The sequence below is a fragment of the Lissotriton helveticus genome, chromosome 7, assembly GCF_964261635.1.
Source record: "Lissotriton helveticus chromosome 7, aLisHel1.1, whole genome shotgun sequence".
Classification (NCBI taxonomy): Eukaryota; Metazoa; Chordata; class Amphibia; order Caudata; family Salamandridae; genus Lissotriton; species Lissotriton helveticus.
In genome coordinates this window covers 828,031,707-828,053,426 of record NC_136068.1, presented here as the reverse complement: position 1 = coordinate 828,053,426, position 21,720 = coordinate 828,031,707, and positions in this window count along the sequence as shown.

The following is a 21,720-nucleotide window of genomic DNA, read 5'->3' as shown; positions in this document are numbered from 1 at the left end:
AGTGCTCATACAGGCAAACTCCGGTAGTCTTACCTTCTTGCTTCTTGACTCACAATAGCTCATTCCTGGAAACAACACGACCTGGCCCCTCGAAAAAATGTGGTTGCCGAAGCAATGCCCATTTATGCTATGGAAAGACAGTCTATCATAGTGAAAGACAAAATTAATACAATTGAGAAAAATGGTGCTCCTTTTTTTGTTTTCTGAAGTGTATGCCGACTCGGCAGGGCTCAGGTCACCTATCATTGATTCTTCACATATTGGGGATCTGCTGTCCTATTTCATAATGTTTTGTAGAGCTGGATGATCGAAGCTTCAATGTAGGCGTACTTGAGCTACGACGTTGAAATATCCATTCGAGATCTAGTGAGGTTTGAAATGAAAAGTGATTAACACCAACGTAATGTATTTTGTAGACCTATTATTCCTCTGAGATGCTGTTAGATATGTGTTAAGTAAATGGTAGAATGCTGTGGATGGTTTGGAATGTATTCAGGAATTCACAGTGGAGACGTCCCTAGGAGTGGTCGTGTGTATTTCTGCTGGAATAAACTGCTTCTTTTGGAGGTACCAACACTGCATCCAAGTGTCTTATTTATGCCAGATTACGAGCGGATTGTTGAGAGAACCACAGACAAGTGCTAATTCACTCTGGACCGTCATTTGGAGTCCACATGTTTACGCGGATATCCATGGAAACTTCAAGTCAGCGTTTTTCCGAGAAGGTACTAATATATAGATCATTGCGCAGTGTCTTTTTTTTGTTTAATGTTCGTGCATTCACGATTTGGAAGTTATAACTGTTGTATTCGCTACCTCGTTCTCATGCTCGCTGATCAAGCTGCAATGTTTATCAGGTGCACTCTTGATTCTTGTGGTTCATCGCCATCATCACATTCCACACCAGCACATTAGCACTTTGTACTTCGAAATGCAACCATCTTGGATTCAACACGCCATCACGTGGCCCACGTGTGCCAATTTTGAATTGGGTTAACCTGCTTTTTTTACGTTCTCTTCATAACATCCATTGAGCAGGATCATTGTGTAATACAGTGGCACTGGTTCACTAATATTTGTTTGCATCACCTTTTTTAGAATTCGGGGCGCAAGTGCTTTTCAAGGTTTATTGCATTCTGGTATTTGAATGTTCTATTTGAAAACTTTGACAACCTTTTTAAGCAAAGGCAGATATTGTGGCTACTGTTTTAATTCTGATTGGATATGCCTGTTTGAGCCTGTTAAGGGAGTAGAGGACAAGGGCTGCTGCCTGTTTGAGACTGGCCAGGGCCAGAAATGTTGCCCATTTTCCCATTTAGCAATACCCAGTCCACACCATCAACAAACTTAAGGTACTTCTGGATCTATATATTTATCACGGTCTTCTAATTTAGCATTTCCAATGCACTACTCTATTTCTCAGCCTATACATCTATCAATATATCCTCTACATCCACTCTCATTTATCCCAAACCCCATGCCACTGCTATGATCCCCAAAATAACCCTTTCTTGACTCTCTTCTACTCTACCCCTCCTTGTATCATCTGACACCTCTTTCTACTATAGCAATCCCCCTAAACAAACCTTTCTAAACTCTTCCCTCTGACTCCTCTCCTCCAAAACTCCTTTGTACTCATCCAAAAGCCTCCTCCTACTGCTAAGACCTAAAAACAAAACAAACAAAAAAAATCCTTTCTTTTATCCCCCCACTATCCTTTTCAATCAAAATTAACATACTAACCTGTTCACTTCTCAAGTTCCATATTCAACTACACTAATTCACCACTAATCCTTTATGGGTTCCGGAGTGGCATGCTTCAACACCCCATCAGGGGTGGGCGATTTGCGCTATATAAATACATGTACATTTACATTTACAAGTGCTATATTGTGGAGAAGTGCGGCTCAATGGTTAGAGAGGCAGACCCTGATGCAGAGGTCTAGCCCGGGACCAGGGTTCAATTCCCCGCCTCGGCGGGTCTTGGGCTCAAAATTCCACGGACCTGATAATTCTGGCCTCGGTGCCTAATCCAATCATGGAGTCCCACTCTGCAACTCTGGGCAATAGCTTGCTTAATCTCCACAACGGCCCCCGCAACGCTAAGGATGCCTGGCCTCCACTTTGGGGGTGACCAGGAGTGGACACCTCACAGGGAAAGCCAGGATGGGTTCCACCGCGGTATTCGTATAAGCGCCTTGAGACCCTTGCGGGCGAGTAGTGCGCTATACAAGTATCAATTTACATTTACATATAAATGAATGCAAACCTTTCTTCCCCTTTTATCCCTCCGCTATCCTTCTCACTCCAAATAACTGACCAATATCCACCACTGAGATTACTTTAATATTTCACCATACTAATTCACCACTAATCCTTTATGGGCTTCCGGAGTAGCGTGTTTCAACACCCCATCAGGGGTAACAAGCGCTATATAAATAGAAACCTTTTTTCTCCTCTATCCTTCTGCTATCATTCCAAATCCAAATAACTGACTAGCCTATCCACCACTTAAAATGTACTTGCATGTTTCACTATATTAATTCAACACTAATCCTCTATGGGTCCCAGAGTAGCGTGCTACTCCCCGAAAAAGCTCTTCACCGCCTCGTATGGGGTAGTAAGAGCTATATAAATGCAATTACAATACAATACAATATTACTAATTAAATGAACATTGTGCAACCTCTTCCTTTTTTGCAATTCCCCAGGAGACCACCAATGTTATGGCTTGTAATTTTTGAGGATTGTATGGTTGCAATTGATGCCAAGAAATATGATCCAATTAGACACACAGCTTTATTTAATCATCTTGGTGATGCTGTGCAAGAAATTTGGTAGTTTACTCAGATTGCTCCGACTGCTGCAGAAGCTGAAACCTGGGATGAATACACAGACAGTAGCTTGTAAGAATAAACAATTCTCAGATGAACCATCTGTTATGTTCAAAAGAAAACAAAAAAATAAAAAGAATCGGTTGAGGACTCTTTAGCTGCTCTAAGAGTACTTGCAGCTAGCTAAATGCGAATTTGCTAGTAATCTGAATGTTTGTCAGAGATCAGTTTGTGTCCAATTGCATTTCGAAACAAATTAAAGAATGCATTCTGAGTTGCTATAATCCTGCCTAATGACAGCCTGGGCATCACTAAGAGTATAGAGCGATTTCTTAACTTCACAAAAGGCATTTCTAAAGACAGTATACCTGTGTTGTGTTAATTCATATAATGATCCCAGTATGCGTTATCTAGAAAGAACATGTTCTCTAGACCTAAGGACAAGAACAATTCTGGTTAGGTGTGGTTTAAAAATTCACGAGTAATAATTCTGCATGCCCTGCACAAGAGAAAAAGTGCAATCTATGTAGAAAAATAGGGCATGTTCGAGGCATGTAGGCTGCTGAATTCATATCTGTGCATAGATCGCCGCCTAGTGTTGGGTCCGGATGATTGCACTTTGTTGTCTTGGAAGAGTCTTCGAAGTATCACGAGATAGGTGACTCCTCCCCTAGACTACAGTGTGCATGGGCATCTTCTCCATCCTCAGATTATTTTTTTCCGCCATTGGGTTCGGATGCTAACTTCATAACTCCAACTTCGGAATCGAAAACAAAACTTTCTAAAGGCCAAAAGGCCTTCGACTTCGACGGTATTGTTCTCGCTCGGTACCTCTCTACTCGATCCAGCTTGCCATCTCCCATCGGTCGTCGACGCGGGCTGTTGGGCCTTTTCGACGCCGCGTGAGCCGACCGTCGATGGGAAGAAGCCCTTTTAAAAGGTGCCCACAATGCCACTCCAAGTTCCCACATACTGACAAACACTCAGTATGCAACAAGTGCCTTTCCCAGACCATAGGGAAGAAACCTGCCCGGCCTGCTCCCAGTTTCGGTCGAAGAAAACGATACTGATCCGACGGGCCGCTAGGCAAGAAATGCAGCGACAGGCACCGGAACCGGACAACATCTTCGATGATGACCAGGACCTACCGGACGCTCAAGACCTAGAGATCGTCACCGTTGAGGACTACTCGGACTCTGATGACGAGATCCCGCCGGGGCAAACCGTGAGTACACAGCCCCTGGCACCAATAAGCCCGTTACCGAAGGCTCCGGTCGAGGCATCGCCAAAAGGCCTTAGCCAAGATCATAAAAAACTTTCGCCAGCCCCACCATCCGGCTCGGCTCCGAAATCGAACCCGAAACCTTCAGAGACCCCAGGGCCCAGTAACATCGTCTCGAAGAAGGTTCCAGAGCCAAAAAAGGTCGTCGACCCGAAGGGCGTCGAACCAAAAAAGGCCGTACAGCCAAAAAGCGTCGAGCCAAAAAAGACTGTCGACCACAAGAAGGCCGCTCAGCCAAGAGATGTCGACCCCAAAGAGGTAGTCGAACCGAACAGGGGCACGCAGCCGAAGGGCGCCTAACCGAAGAAGGTCGCCGACCCGAATAAGCCTACCGCTCCAAAATCCATCGACCCGAAGAAGGTCGCAGACAAAAAGGGGGCCGTACCGAAGCCCGTAGCATGGCCAGAAATAGCTGTCGACCCAAAGATAAGTGCTCCGAAGACACCAGTCGATCCGAAGAAGGTCGACTTGGAAAAGGACACTCATCTCAAAAAGCCTATGGAGCACAAAAAACGTGTCGACCCGAAAGCTCCAGTCGACCCCGAATCACTCGTCGACCCCGAACAAGGGCCCGAGGCGAAAAAAAGCAGGAACACCAAAAGTCATCGAAAAAGAAAGTGTTACCGACCCCAAAAAAGTCTAACACACAACCCAGGACTGTAGAGGAAGAACTCTTCCACCCAGATCCATCAGACGACCAAGCTAAAATATACATCAATCCAGACATTGGTAAAGTTACCATCCTGCACAGAAAGAAGAGGCCTTTGGACTCTGGCTCACATTCCCCTATTCCATTAAAGAAAAAGGACTTTGGGACTTCTCCCTCTAGACCCTTCATTCCTTTTCAGCCTATCATGCCTACTGCACCCTTTAATCCATACATTACTTACTCTCCTTCTCACCATGGGGATAATGAGGGTAACTTGGGGAATGAGCCACAACCTCTATATGATTTCCCACAAGATCCTCAACCACAAGAGGAACCATGGGAGGAGCCAACAGACCCTTACAACACCCACCCCATCCCTGATGTACCCTCTTATCCTACTAAGCCGTCACCTACAGATGACACCGTAGTCTTCAATCAACTCTTAGACAGGGCAGCACAATTCCACAATGTAGATATGCATAATGACCCTGTTGAGGAAGACTTCTTATTTGACACCTTCCCCACTTCAGAAACAAGTGTTAGAACACTTCCCATGTTGAAAGGAGTTCTGAAACATGCACCTGACATATTTAAGGATACAGCTAGGGCATGGGTAATCAACCCCAGAATAGAAAAGAAGTATAGGGCAGCTCCTACAGACCCTACTTACATCAGGGGACAGTTACCACTAGACTCACTGGTAGTGGCCAATGCACGTAAACGGGCCAACTCCCAAACAGGGGAAGCACCTCCCCCTGATAGAGTCAAAAATACTGGAAGCATCAGGCAAAAGGGTAATAGCACAAGCCTCCAACTCATGGAGGATTGCTAATACACAAGCCCTACTGGCTTGTTACGACAGGGCGCATTATGATCAACTCGAAAGCCTAATGCAACACCTGCCTGAGTCCTTTAAAGCTCAGTTGATGACCTCATACAAGAGGGAAAATTTATAACAAATGCCTCCATCAATGGCCGCTTGACGCAGCACACACCGCAGCTAGGTCAATTAACACTAGCGTCTTATTACGCAGACATGCATGGCTGCGTATTTCCGGTTTTAAGAATGAGGTGCAGTCCACCATTCTTAACCAACCTGTCAATCAAGATTTTCTATTGGGCCCTGCGGTCGACACCATTTTGGATAAAATGAAAAAAGACACAGAAACCGCAAAATCAATGCGGGCATTGCAATTTCAGCAACACAGAGGCTCCTTTCGGCGCTCCTCATACAGGGCAACTACACGAGGAAATACCTCGCAAACATCTGCCTCATACAAAAGTAACGCACAAGGTTCCTTCACCAAGAACACACACCGAGGCGGTTATAGGGGCAACAGTAATAAGGGAAGAGGATGTGGAGGCAATAACACCAGAGCCTCCACCGCCACAAAACAGTGACTTTATTACGCTGCCTCCAGACCACATAACACCGGTCGGAGGCAGACTCCAACAGTTCCTACCTGTCTGGCACGCAATTACCACGGACAGGTGGGTGGGAGAAATTATCCAGTTTGGTTATTGCCTAGAACTGACTTCTACACCACCAAACATACCACCCAGACATCGTCCTATGTCCACGGAACACATCACCCTGCTCCAACAAGAGGTGAAATGCATGCTGGAAAAGGGGGCCATAGAGCAAGTCCCTTTCCACCAGCAAGGGACAGGAATATACTCCCTATACTTCCTTATTCCCAAGAAGGACGGCTCCCTCAGGCCAATATTGGACCTCAGACCCCTAAATCAATATATACTATCGGAACACTTCCATATGATCACACTGCAGCAAGTGATCCCGTTGCTCCAACAAGGGTGATTTCCTAGCAACACTGGAACTCAAGGATGCGTATTTTCACATACCCATCCATCCAGCCCACAGAAAATACCTCTGGTTCACAATAGGTCAACACTACCAATTCAAGGTTTTGCCCTTCGGGGTTACCAAGGCTCCAAGAGTGTTTACAAAATGCTTAGCGACAGTGGCAGCACATCTCAGAAGGCAACACATCCATGTGTACCCCTATCTGGACGATTGGCTAATACAAGCGAAATCGTACCAACAGTGCGCAGCGCACACATCTCAAACACTTCAGTTGCTACACAGTCTAGGGTTTTCCATCAACTACCCAAAATCGCATCTGCAACCATCCCACGCACAGCAGTACCTGGGAGCCACTATGAATACCTCAGTGGCAAAAGCAGATCCAAACTCCGCAAGGATAGCCAGCAAGCAGATACTCATTCGGAAATTCCTACCACAACCCACAACCCTCTCTGCCAGCTCGAATCTTAATGCAGCTCATAGGCATGATGACCTCCTGCATATTCATTGTCCCCCATGCCATACTCCAGATGCGCCCATTACAAGAATGCCTAGCACGGCAATGGAACCAAGCTCGAGGACAACTAAAAGACCTAGTGTTGGTAGACCGTCGCGCTCACAACTCTCTGCAGTGGTGGAACCCACAAAACCTTTCCAAGGGGCGACTGTTCCAAGAGCCGGTTCCACAAATAGTACTAACAGTGGACGCATCACTGACCGGCTGGGGAGCCCATCTCCTTCAATACACAGTACAAGGGCTCTGGACAAACAAACTGAAAAAGCTACATATCAATTGCTAGCAATATTCCTAGCCCTGAAAGCATTTCAGAAGTACTTGTACAGCAAGACGGTGTTGATCCGGACGGACAACATGACCGCAATGTACTATATCCAGAAACAGGGCGGAACGTACTGTCCACAGCTGTCCCATCTGACACAAAGCATATGGAAGTGGGCGATTCCCAAAAACATTTTTCTCCTAGCAGAACACCTTCCAGGGAAGGACAATCAGATTGCCGACCTGCTCAGCAGGAACAGCCAACAACTACACGAATGGGAGATTCACACCCAAATTCTCCAGCCATTCTTCGAAGAGTGGGGTCACCCAGAGGTAGACCTGTTTGCCACAAAAGAAAACTCCAAATGCCAGTACTTTGCCGCCAGGTTCCCACATCCGTTGTCACAGGGCAATGCGATATGGATGAACTGGTCAGGCAGATTTGCGTACGCTTTTCCCCCAGCACCGGTGATCCCGCTGGTGGCACGCAAACTGCGGCAACACTCACTCACGCTAATCCTAGTTGCTCCCACATGGGCGAGACAACCGTGGTACACAACGTTCCTAGAACTTTCAGTAGTTCCTCATCAAAGACTGTGCCTTGCTCCCCATCTTCTAACTCTGAACCATGGAGAAATCAGACACCCAGATCCCAATCAGATGAACCTAGCGATCTGGCTCCTGAGGTCTTAGAGTTCGGATACCTTACCTTGCCCCCTGACTGCATGAACATCATTAGGGAGGCAAGACGACCAACCACACGAGCGTGCTATGCAGCTAAATGGAAGAGATTTGTTATTTACTACAACAATAACCAAATCAACCCATTGGATGCTTCCATACAAAACATTGTTCCCTGCTGCATTTACAAAGATGTAACTTAGCATACTCTTCTATACGACTACACCTCGCTGCTATAGCAGCATACCTTCAAAACAGGCAACACCTTTCACTGTTTAGAGTACCAGCAATCAAAGCCTTCATGGAGGGTTTAAAAAGGGTGATCCCTCCAAGACACCCCCCCTCCCCAGTCTGGAATCTAAATATAGTACTTACCAGACTTATGGGCCCTCCTTTCGAACCTCTACACTCATGCGAACTACAATTCTTAACGTGGAAGGTTGCATTCTTGGTTGCCATTACCTCACTCAGAAGAGTGAGCGAATTACAAGCATTAACAATCCAAGAACCTTGCAAGCAAGTACATGCCAACAGGGTGGTTCTTAGAACCAACCCTAAGTTCATGCCTAAGATTGTATTCAATTTCCATATCAACCAATCAATAGAACTGCCAGTATTCTTTCAAAATCCACAGTCAGTAGCTGAGAGAGCCCTACACACATTAGATGTGAAAAGAGCCCTACTTTATTACATAGACAGAACTAAATCATTTAGGAAGACAAAACTACTATTTGTTGCTTTTGCACCACAACACAAAGGAAATCCTATTTCAAAGTCAGGAATAGCCAGATGGATAGTTAAATGCATTCAAATATGTTATCAAAAGGCAAAACGCACTTTAACCGTCCCCCCAAGAGCACACTCTACAAGAAAAATTGGGGCATCCATGGCTTTCCTAGGAAATATTCCTCTTGAATACATCTGTAAGGCAGCCACATGGACCACCATACACACTTTCACAAAACACTACTGTGTAGACGTGCAAGCAAAACCGCAAACTGCTGAAGGCCAGGCTGTCCTCAAAACTCTTTTTCAAACTGCTGCAGCTGGCACAGGTAGCCACCGCTAGAGGAGATACTGCTATACAGTCTATGCACAGATATGAATTCAGCAGCCCACATGCCTCGAACGGAATATGCTACTTACCAGTATGCATCTGTTCTTGGCATGTAGGGCTGCTGACATTCATATCGCCCGCCCTCCTCCCCGGTGCCTGTCGCAGCTGCAGCATTATCTTTGGCATGGCCATCTCTTACTTTCCTATCTCCATCTCTGCCACAATGGCGAAAAACAATCTGAGGATGGAGAAGATGCCCATGCGCACTGTAGTCTAGGGGAGGAGTCACCTATCTCGTGATACTTCGAAGACTCTTCCAAGACAACAAAGTGCAGTCATCCGGACCCAACACTAGGCGGCGATCTATGTACAGATATGAATGTCAGCAGCCCTACATGCCAAGAACAGTAGACATATGTAATATGGTTATCAATGTCATGGCTTATTCGGGTTCACCCATCACTGTTTTAAAATGGAACGTTTTTTAAAATAAAATGGTTAAACAGAATTACAGAGGCTCTGTAGGTAGAGTGAGTTAATGGTGCAAGTCACCACAAGGCACAAAAGCTTCCTAACTAACTAAGAATGTTGGTAAACTATGACACCTTGGCAGATAGTCAAAGATACCCATCAGTTACCACTCGGAACCGCCCTTCATTATTTGGCATCCTTTGAGACCATATACCTAGATGTACTATTCTCAGGGAAAAATGTGACCAAGATGGTAAATGGTCCTTTTAGCTGAAATAGAAGGTAGTATGGTCTTCCCACTCCCCTGCAAAGGTAAGTGGTAAATCGTGAGGTGACCAAGGAAGTGCAGTGCAAAAGAGAAAATGAATACAAAAAAATATAGAAAAGTGCATTTAAAATTGGATGAGGGAGTAATGAACAGTTTTATTCAGGTGATACTTGCTCTGCCAATATTAAAAATTTGTCAAGACAGTTTGAAAATTAGCTGTCTAGATGTGGTACCAGGTCGACATGTTTCACCAATGAGGGACGTAGTTGTCCTTGCTTTCTTCAGGACCCAACAACAAATATTGCTACTGCAAAACAAAATAAGGTATAAGTGAAAAGTGAAAGTAAGAAACCAGATATAAAGACAAGCACAGAGATCACCTGAGGGTTCTAGGTGTCGAGTCTTGTCTATTCTTACAGGTCATGTATTTCACTGAAAAAAGTCAGAAAAAAGAAGTTAAGTGCCAAAGGTTTCTAAGACACACATCAACACACAAACATCACTAGGTTGTTGCTAATGAACCTTAGTGTAGCCAAGCCATCATGCTGACATTGTCACTCATTAAAGTAGTGTCCCGTTTTGACATTCAGGGATATATAATTATATTCCACGTGAAGAAAAATTTATAAATCTTACCAAACTTGTAAGAAGTGAAGACCTCACCCCACCTGGCAGTGGCTCAGGAGTATAGTGAAGCACTGCTCTACATTGGGGCAAGTAGACAGAGTGAAAACATGCCCCTCTTTGTAGCAAACCCACATTCACATAGTGACACATTCCCAACCAGAACCGATTAAAAAATGACTCTCCTTCCCTTCATAGAAAGATGAACAGAACACGCCAGGCATTGTGTTAATTGGCATGTGGTAATCAATCATCTGCTCGCATCTCCGTTTTGTAAAAAACTGGAAAATCGCATTGTTTGATTGCTACAAACTCCTATACGGGGTAATGCCTCATGAGTGCTCAACCACTGTTTAAGGATTTTGTTTGTTTTGTTTGTTTGTTTTGTTTGTTGTTTTGTCTGGTTTGCATTCATCTCAGCAGCGCACGAGCAAAGATCTAAGCTCGAAATATCAGATGAGTTTGCCGCTCTGTTTCAAAAAGCACACGATGCGCTGTTGATTAGAGAGATCGAACAGGGCAGGTCCCTAATATGGACGTTAGAACTACTCTAAAGTGAGGAGCAAATTAGCAAAAACATCAAAGAGGACCAGTTTGTCACTATATAGATAAAGTACAAACAAAACCATAGCGGGCTTACCTCTCCGTTGGTACTTCTAAGCCGGCATCTGAACCGACTGGGAAGGTACCGGCGTCTCAAGCCGTAGTTGTTTAAGAGACTTCCCCTGACTGGATGAACGGGCCATGTGACCCGCCTGCCTAGTTCCTGATTGGTCGGCCGAGCTGCAAGAGTGTATCGGCAGCGGCCATTGGTTGCTCATTTCTAAACACTGGAGCAGCCTGGTTGTAAACAGAGGACACGATCGAGCTCATGTTTGCCACTAGGGTGGCAACTACATGCGCTCGAAAGAGACATAAACGCAAGACTAGAGAGTATAAGTCTACATGCATTGATCAAGAATTAAAAAGGAATTTAATGAAAAACTTAATGAAAAAATTTTGAAAAAAATTCCTTTTAAATGATTACTCTGTCACAAAACCTACGTGTTGCAAGGCACAACATACCGAAAGGTGAATAACAGTGCAGAGGAAGTGCATCATCTTCCTCATAACACACAGCTGTTGAGTGCCTTGAATAAACTACAGAGTTCTGGGGAGAAAGAGAAGGGTAGGTTTAAAGAGAAGACCAGGGAATCTCATCATTTAGCCCCCTGTGGTGAGTATCAAGCTTCAGCACCCTTTTTTGTCTTTCAGTAAGAGAAATGTTGTCACATCTGTTGTGTGCAGGGACGAATGGTTGTTCCAGAACAGTCCACTGGAACGCAGTGGAGGGATGGCGTGCCTCTAAAAAATGTGTAGTTAGCTTAGTGGCCTGTCTCTTACACCTAATTGTGCTCTTGTGTTCAGATATCCTCACTCTTATTTTGCGGGTAGTTATCCCCACGTATTTCAGCCCGCAGGGACATGTTAAGTACACCAGTCTTTCGCTATTGCAGTTTATGAATTTAGTCTGCCTCCAGGGTCTAGACGTGCCTATATCGATCTCTACTGTCTTAGTCTGCGGACACGCCTGGCACGGACCACATGGGTGGTGTCCAGTAACTGGGGGGAGATCCCAGAGGGAGCCCAGGATCCTGGGTTACTCCTCTCGGGGTCTTGTATGGACCATCCTGTCTCTCAAATTAGGACCTCTCTTAAAAGAAAAGAGAGGGGTCTGGATAGATGTATGCCCAGAATTGAGGATGGCCCAATGTCTTTTTCTAATAAGATCCAGAAATTGGTCAAGAGTCCCAAAAGTGTGCACAAATGTGAGTCTTTCTAGTCGTGGTTTTGGTGTTGATGGTTCGAGTAATGCCAGTCTGTTATTACTGGCTCGTTTCATTGAGCGTCGTACCAGTTTTGGTGGGTATTTCCGTGAGATCAATTGGTTGCATAGTGTGGTAGAATGCTTTTGAAAGTTTGAACAGTGGAGCAATTCCTTTGCACACGAAGAAACTGTCCAAAGGGCATGTTTTCCCTTAGGGATCTAGGGTGGTGGCTGTCAAACATCAGTAATGAGTTCCTTGACATAGATTTTCTGTACAGTTCAGACTGTAAGCCATTAGGGGTGGCCACAATTTTCAACTCAAGAAATTTTCCTCCACAACGACCAGGTCCTTACCACCAACCTATGGGCCCTTGTGCGCCAAATTTCCCGCCAAACTTTCAAGGCAACTTTGCAGGCCAGCCTTTTTTAAGGTATGGCTGCTGCAGGTCCTGAGGCAGGAGGAGAGGGCAGTCCCAACCCCAGGTGCACTACAGTCCACCGTCAACCTCAACTGCAATGAGGAATCTGAGGAGCACGACTGCCAAGCACAAGGAGCAAGTGCAGAGCAGTGTGGATCCGGACTTGTGATCAACCTTAGCAAACATGTTTTGACTCCAGCGGAAGAAAAGGCGCTCAATAAGGGACTTGGATTTGTTCCCACACACCAGAATGACCATTTTGAGACTCGCCTTGAGCTGGCTAAGTTTCTTAGAAAGGTCAGATTGCATTTCTTTTTTGCTGACAAGGAAGAACCTTCACAAGATGGGAGGGACACCAACACTGGGCTTAAGTGTAAGTCCACCTTTAATCTGCCTACCCACCTGATGCCACCTCAGGTTCTTGCCTTTGAACAAGCCATTGAGAAGGAGGTCGAAAGCCTTTTTGGAGAAAATAGCAGAGTGTTCTGCAATCTGCCGAAAGTTGAACATCTGGCACTGAAATCCTTATCAGCCGACAAAGAATTGTCGCTGAGACACGTGACCAGGAGCAGGAGCAGAGCGGAGTGGAGTGGAGCCGCTGCAGAGCGAGGCTGCTGTGTGCAGGCAAGAGCGGGAGCCGGCGCAGAAAAGACCCGGGGTCGAGCGGAGGAGTGCAGTACAGGACTGAGCAGGTTGGTGTGGCTCCCCAGTGCCCACTGCTTTTCCCGCTCCCCCAAGTAACCCATTGCTAGCACCCGCAGCCCGAAAGCCCGCGGGCCCGCTTTCTCCATTCACACTCGCTTTTGCTTCTACCTTCGCTGTTCCATCCCCTCCCCACGCGCAAAACAAAAGGTAGCGCCGTGTGGGGAGGCTGGGATACCAAAAAAAACTGCGGGGTGAGTGAAAACCCAAAGCCCAACAGTGAACGAGGGAGCAAGCCGGCGGCCGGCCGCCCAGAGCAGAAGTTGTGCCACACGGAGAAGTGCTGGTACGATACGGTACTGCACGGCAGAGAACTGTGTGAGCCCAAAAGTCCCAGTAGCTGCAACTGAAGGCTCCTGAAGGCGGCAAGGAGAGTCCAGTAGCCGTCTGTCCTGCAGTGCTCTTGGGCAGAAGAGAAATGTACTGCTGAGCAGAGTGCCATCGTAGGAGAGACGGGGGGTCAGCCCCAGAGGAGTAAGGACCCATAAGGACCCCCACAAGACCCCCAAAAGTGCTCCAAGTGACGGACACGGAGTCACCCAGTCCGTAGCCAAAGACCAGACCAGACCAGAGCCTCCAGTAGAACGTCGGCCACACAGCAAAAGATTGGCTCAAGCTCCACCCACGGACTTGTCTGCCTGCCGGCCTGCCAACCTGCTTGTCTTCATTTCGGAGCTGCTTGGAACTGCAAAGAGTGGCGAGGAAGGCCGTTACTGGTGTCTGGGGTCTGGCGCTCAGCTTTGGGCAGGCAAGAATCGAGCAACAAGTAGTCATTTGCGCAACCCAGGTGTAATCCTTTCCTCCTCGTTGCCTTTGCCCCAGCCATACAGCCTCCGTAATTCAAGGGACCTAAGGGAGTGAGGTCAGTCGATCACAGGGCGTGGCCTAGGGTCTAGCACGAGCGCAGCTGCCGTTAGAGGCGGCTGCCAAGTAAGAGCCCGGGGGGCAGCCTTGGTCAATCTGACTAGGTCCGATCTGGCGGGCGGCACCTCCTGAGCGCTCCGCTCAACTGCAAGACCCGTCCCCTACCCCCTGAACCCAGCAGCTATCCACTTACCACCGCCCAACCCTCACGCATGCCTCAACCTCACTCTCCTGTGTAGGATAAAAATGCGCTCTGGAACCAAACGCCAGGCGTCATCAAACAAACCACCACGCAGCGAAAAATCTAAAAAGTCAGACGCCCCTACGCAAGCACAAGTACCTTCGCCCCTAGTCGTCTTGCGGCAAGACGGTGGCATTGGCGACGGTGTGGGGACAACCGAGGTTGAAGGTCTTTCCCAGCCCCTAACCAGCCCGGGACGTTTACCAGGCTTTCAACAAAAGATCAATAAATTCTTCTTTCTAAAAGACCCCGTTTCAGTTCTGTTGGCACCAACAAGGGAATCAAGGAGCCTACCAAGTCCTATTCAACCAAACAATACGACAAATCATAGCCACTCCGGGACCTCACACAGCGGCAAATTGCTGATGGAACATATCCAAATTTTAGAATCTTTCACTCAACATCCATCGGCGTCATTAATTGAGCAAGTACTCAAACCTACGAGGCCGGACGATCTTTTTTTCCCCCCGTCTGTCCTTCATCCATCCAACTCGGACCCTGTGTCATCGTTCCCGGTCCCAAATCATTCCTTGCAAGAACTGAATCTTGATTTAAATCTGGACCATGATCAAATAGTAGTGGAGCAAAACCGGAGCCCAGTGGCATCCACGCCCCAAAAATCAGTCGCTCCTACCATAAAACATAGAATCTTAATTGACGACAGTCCCGGCAACAACAGTAACCAACAAAAAAAATCAACCCAGTTGCACATATCAATTTCCTCATCAACTACAACCCCACCACGGAAGAGCAAAAAAAGAGCTACTGCAGTGAAGTTCCCTCTGGCTCCTGGGGGAACTCCTTGATTAGCACTCTGGACCAGGCCATAAAGGCCCTCAACTTTCAATCAGACAAGATGGAGGTCCAAATTGACTTGATCAATGTCATTGCAGAGCATATTGCTCAGCTCTAAAACAGATACAATTATTTCTCTTCTGACAAATAAAGAAACTACGGGATCAACCCCCCTAAAACTGCCTCCAACCAACATAGGTCCTGCAAGCTCCTTGCCCAACTGTGGTTGTGGGAGTATCATTGAGAAGCTGGCATCACTCCCCGTAATGCTGAAAGATATTCTGGGAGCAGTTAAAAAGGGTAACCACCAGACGTCAAAAGTAGCCCCACCAGGAGGAAACCTTAATATGAAGAATTCAAGCATTTCAATCGCTCACCTCTCGGAACATAAGAACCCAGAAGGGGCTAGAGACTCCGCCATGTCACACCACCCAAAGGCTCAGCACAAAGCTTCTCCAAATTTGAATGTTTGGTCTCTTAAAGGTACGGAAAATCCCGATCCTCTGCTTCATGACAAAATGACCAAAAAGCAAAGAAAAAAAGCGAGGAAAGCCAGGTCCAAACCAAAAAGCAACCAAAAGATCACTATTGCCAATTTCTTTGAAAAACCTCCAATTGATCCTTCAACAGCCATTGGACTTGCAACCATCCCTTCAAACACTACCATTAATCCGTCGGAAGGACGACCCTCCCCTCAGGCAAAAGTCCTGACCGCAAGCCCAAAACCGCTGATACAACCCGGCCATTCAGTCCAGGCATCACCTGAAGGTCAGAGCAAGCCCCCAAAGGTACTGGACCCCAGCACAAACATAAAACCAGCCTTGTCTCCCCTATCAGAATCAAGATCAATCACGAAAAGTCCTCGTTTTTCTTCAAAGGTAGGGCAGATACCCCCACAAGGAAATTTATCCACAACCGGGGTCAATTTGCTCAGAAAAAACAGTCCACCGCATTCACCTTCATCAAGCACAAGTGGACGTCCCCCATCGTGGAGGACGCAACGAAGCAGCGACCAAATACACGCACAGGTAGCTCACAAACTAACTCCCATAAAAATAACAAAAACTGGGACTGAGAGACAGTGCATTAAGCAAAAACCAAAGGTCCCAGCGGGACCAACCGAACACAAAATGAGAACTAACGACTCACATTTGACTAATTCTCCGATCATAATTACAAAAACCGGGCAAAATCGCAACTGCATAGTCCGGTCCAACCCTGCAATACAATCCAAAGACAACTACAAGCCACAAATTGTTCTTTCTCCCGTAAGGGGCACCTGGGAAAAAGGCCCTACAGGGAGCGAGATTCAAAAAACAACTACAACTTGCTCTGCAAACAACCTTAATTCTTTAGTTCGCCGACCACAAGACCCACCTGTAATTCCAACCGCAGAACTAGAGCCAATCCTAACATTTACCCCTGAATACGAGACAAAGGGCTTGCACGACATCCTAAACAGAGGAAACTTCATGTCTCCAGGGCGCCCGTTCAGCTACCATAGTCCAAGAATCCGGTGAGCCCGACAAATGTCCAACCCAATCTCACATTGGTGGGTCCCCCACACAGGATTGGTCATGGATTCCTTTTATCTTTAACCAAAAGTATTCCTAATAACCATGAACAGCCACTACACCGTATATGGCCCAACTCTGCGATTAAGAAGACTGCTAAAATAGACATCTGCAGTTGGAACATTCATGGGTTCAGTGGTATGGACCAAGACAGTGACACACAACAGTTTTTTCATAAACACGACATTCTTTTACTACAAGAGACGTGGAACCTGGCACCCCCGCCATCTCTGGCTTCACCGAATATCACATCCTAGCCGAGCGAACGTCCAAGTTCGGGCACCCGAGTGGAGGGCTATCCACATACATCTCACAGAGACTAAAATGGGAGCCAGAACCACTGGACGTGGGACTTCGCTGGGTTCAGGTAACCAAGATCTCGATAAAACCGGATATGCAACTGTTACTAATAAACATCTACATTCACCCTGAGCAATCAAAAAAAAAGGAGAAATTGGCTGTCCTTATTAAACTCATAAAAACACTCCAGAAAACAAACTTCCAAAGCTCGCTGTTACTATCAGGTGATTTCAACCTTAATCTAATTCAAGAAGACCAAAACAAACGGACCTCATTGACAAAAACCCGGGCAGAGCCTATTGCATCAACCCTTAAGCAACTGTCACTGCAGGGATTAACAATTCTAAATCCCGTACTACCAGGCACAGCATCAGCACCACCGACGTACATGAGTGGCAAGTCATTATCAACCATCGACTTTACTTTTGTCAGTAACATCCTGCTTGACTCTGTAACGGATTATGAAATCATAACTCGAACAGAAAGTGACCACTTTCCACAAATGTTTTGTATCAACTTAGGGGTGCCGGAGTCTGCCCAGTTAACTGTTCTCTCCCACCAGGCAGAGAAGTTTAATTTACGTAAACTGCGATGGAGGGGCAGTGGTACGAAAGCCATCTTCGAATCCGCAAGTAGCTTCTTCTCTCAACACAAAAACGACCAAAATGAAGATTTGGTCGTATCCTGGACATATCTGTTAGAAAATTTGTCTCTTAAACACTCGGTTCACCCTGCACTGCAACATGGCCCGTTAGTCCCACGGGAACCATGGTTTACCGATACCCTAAGGGAGGAAAAGAGAAAAATAGCCCGGGCACAACGGAAGGCATCAAGGATCATTACCCAGGGCCCCACGTCAAATCATCTTCTTGTTGGGAGATTAAGAAATAACTATCGTAAAATGGTGTGGAAAGCCAAGTTAAACCACAGGGAAGAGACATGGCTCAAACTGCTAGCAGCCAGTAAAAAGCGAAACACGAGGGACTTCTGGGGCATCATTAACAAATTAAACCATGCTGACGCAATATCTCAGGATCCCGGCATCAGCAAACAAAGCTGGGAAACCCACGTAAAAAACCTCTACTTAAAAAGGGAATCCTGTATTCCAGTTAACCACCATCGCCCCAACAACATTTCATAGTCACTGTGCTTCTCGAAAGGTCTGTCAGATGAGTCATTAAGCTACCCTGACATAGGAAGGTCCAATCATCTGGGGTTTCAGCTGGACCTATTCTCCTGTGACAGAGTCAAAAGGTTTATTAACCATCTTAAAACCGAAGGCGCTCCAGGGCCCAATGGTATCCCCAACGCAGTATTCAAACATAACGCTGACTTTTGGGCAATTCATCTTTCCGCCTTGTTTAAACGAGTCTTTACTAGCAACCAGCAGCCCCCTTCGTGGACAGGCAACATTATTCACCCAATTTTCAAGAAGGGAGACAGGAGATTACCGCAGAACTATCGGCTCATATCTCTAATCGACGTGGAAGCCAAACTATACGCTTCTTGTATACTGGAGGAGATCCAGGACTGGGCCGACACCAACAACCTAATCCCAAATTATCAGACGGGCTTCAGAAAAGGGACAGGGACCACAACAAATCTTACAGCTCTAGCACTCATGATGGAAAGAGCCAAAACCAACAACAATCGGCTATATGGCTGCTTTATTGATATCAGAGCGGCATTTGACCGTGTCAGTAGGGGGAGACTTTGGGCAAAACTTACCGAGTGGGGGCTGTCAAAAAATTTTCTCAACGCTCTCATGCTCCTCTATACAGACACTTGGGCCAGGGTGAAACAAGGACAGGGTTCAAGCCTTACGTCTAAAATTCCAACTGAGGACGGATTAAAACAGGGCTGCGTCCTGGCTCCATGTTTATTCAATCTCTACCTGGCAGATCTTGGAAAAAGGCTCTGCCAAATTGCAAGCCATGCTCCGAAGCTCGGGAACACCCCAATGCCAATAATCCAATTTGCCGACGACATTGTGCTCCTAAGCAGAACCCCGATAGGGTTGCAAAGGCTGATAAACGCTCTAAATCTCTATCTGGACGAGGAACATCTGGAACTAAATAGAGATAAGACAAAAGTAATACGTCTTATCGAGCGAAAACCCATCAAATTCAATTGGTCATTTAACCATCTTGCCTTAGGCGTACAGCCCTACTATCGGTACTTGGGGGTCACCCTAGGCAAAGACAATTCAAAAAAAGAACATTCTGCGGTGCTAAAAGCTAAATCCCAAACTTTAATTTATGGATACGGGCGTCTCCTACAAAAACTGGGAGGCCCAAATTATACCCATCTTCTTAAAGTAATGGCCTCTCAGATCTTACCAGCTTTGTCCTACGGTCTGGTTACCTGGCTTGGGGGGGGAGGCTGGTATACTAAACACTTTGCAAAACAAAATCTATAAGGTGGTATTTAAATTACCGAAGTGCGCCTCGCCAGCCCAGGTGCGTCTCGAATTTGGTCTTCAGAATCAAATCTTCAGGTCCAAATCAAGGTTCATTAAATTTTGTCACAAACTCCGTGCTGCTGATCCACATACATTAAATAATCTCTGTTGGCAAGAAATCAATATTGTCCCTACCCAGCGCTGGGCCACCCACCTTCAAATTTGCCTTTCGGACCTCGGATTGCTTGAAGCATGGAACGAAAAAATAGACCAGGCTAGTTTTTGTAAAATTGCCAACTTAAATACAAAACTGAAGTCATTACTGGTAGACAAACATTGACCCTTCGATGCCACGCCTGGACTGTTATTTCCTCCTACCAACTTCAACAGCCTCAGGCTTACTTGGCAACACACTTTAGCCAACACTTAAAAAAGATTCTCATCAACCTCCGCATGGGCCTCCACGAGTCCAAGGACCTAAGACCTTCCTGGAAATCTCAAGACAAGTGCCCAAAATGTAGACTCTGCGGCTACCAAAACGAATCTTTAATTCACTTATTTTGTGTGTGCCCATTCCTCATGGTAGCCAGAAAACAGTTTTTACGGGACATTTTAAACAAAATGAACATAAGAACATGTCGCCAGGCCGTTATAATTTGGCTGGGAGGTTCATCACCAATCCTGACTTGTAGGGGTCTTAAATTTATGATTGAAATTGGAAAGCAGCTACAGGTCTGTGCATGATCTTGTTACACACTGCCTGAGGCTACTCCCCCACGACGTTCGCAACGGGTCCCGACAAAGTTTTAACCTTTTCTTTTAACTTTGACATTATCTTTTGTTTTAGCAATTTAATGAAATTTGTTTTGTGCATTTAGGCCAACTGTACCTTTGCTATTGTAAGGATTTTTATTAATTCAACAATAAAATAATTCAATAAAAAAAAATAAAAAAAAATGACTATTAAACCTGCTGACAAAGGCGGAGCCATTGTCCTTCTTGACACAAGCACATACCGGGCCGAATGCCTACGGCAACTAAGTGACAGAAGATCTAATCACCCCCTTGAACACGACCCCACAGAAAATCTTAAGAGGACTATCCAGACGATGATTATTGAAGAAGCCTCTTCGGAGGGCTGGATTACTCAAGCTGAGGCCGCCTTCTTATGTATCAAACACCCAGTAATGCCCTATTTCTATGCCTTGCCTAAGGTACACAAAGAACAAAGGCCGACGCCTGGCCGCCCAATTATCTCAGGCATAGGGTCTGTTCTGGAGCCTCTATCAACCTTTGTTGATCATTTTTTGCGTCCTATGGTACAGGAAATGCCCACCTACCTAAAAGATACTACCGACGTATTATGCCTACTACCAGACATCGAATTTGATGCCACCACTGATCTCCTTGTCTCATTTGATGTTGAGGCATTATACACCTCCATCACACAAGATGAAACATTGGAGGTTATTTATTCATTGCTAGACGCCAGAAACTTGGACAGTATTACACCAGTCCATTTTATTATGGCTTGTGCCACACTAGCGATGAAACAGAATTTTTTTTAGATTCGAGGAAACCATATATTTGCAGGTATCTGGCACCAGCATGGGGAGCGTTTATGCCCCCAGCCTAGCGAATCTATACATTCATTCTTTTGAGCAAGAACACATCCTCACTGGCAGCAACCCCTACATTGGGAATCTTAAGACCTGGAAGAGATACATTGATGATGTGTTGGTTGTGTGGCGAGGCTCAAGTGAGCGATGTCTGAGTTTCTCCATTGGCTGAACAACAGGAACGCCTTTCTACTGTTTACTATTGAAATAGGGGCCGATAGTCTGGCCTTTCTTGACTTGAAAATTGTGGCCACTCCTGATGGCTTACAGTCTGAACTGTACAGAAAATCTATGTGAAGGAACTCATTACTGATGTTTGACAGCCACCACCCTAGATCCCTAAGGGAAAACCTGCCCTTTGGACAGTTTCTTCATGTGCAAAGGAATTGCTCCACTGTTCAAACTTTCAAAAAGCATTCTACCACACTATGCAACCAATTGATCTCACGGAAATACCAAAACTGGTACGACGCTCAATGAAACGAGCCAGTAATAACAACCGACTGGCATTACTCGAACCATCAACACC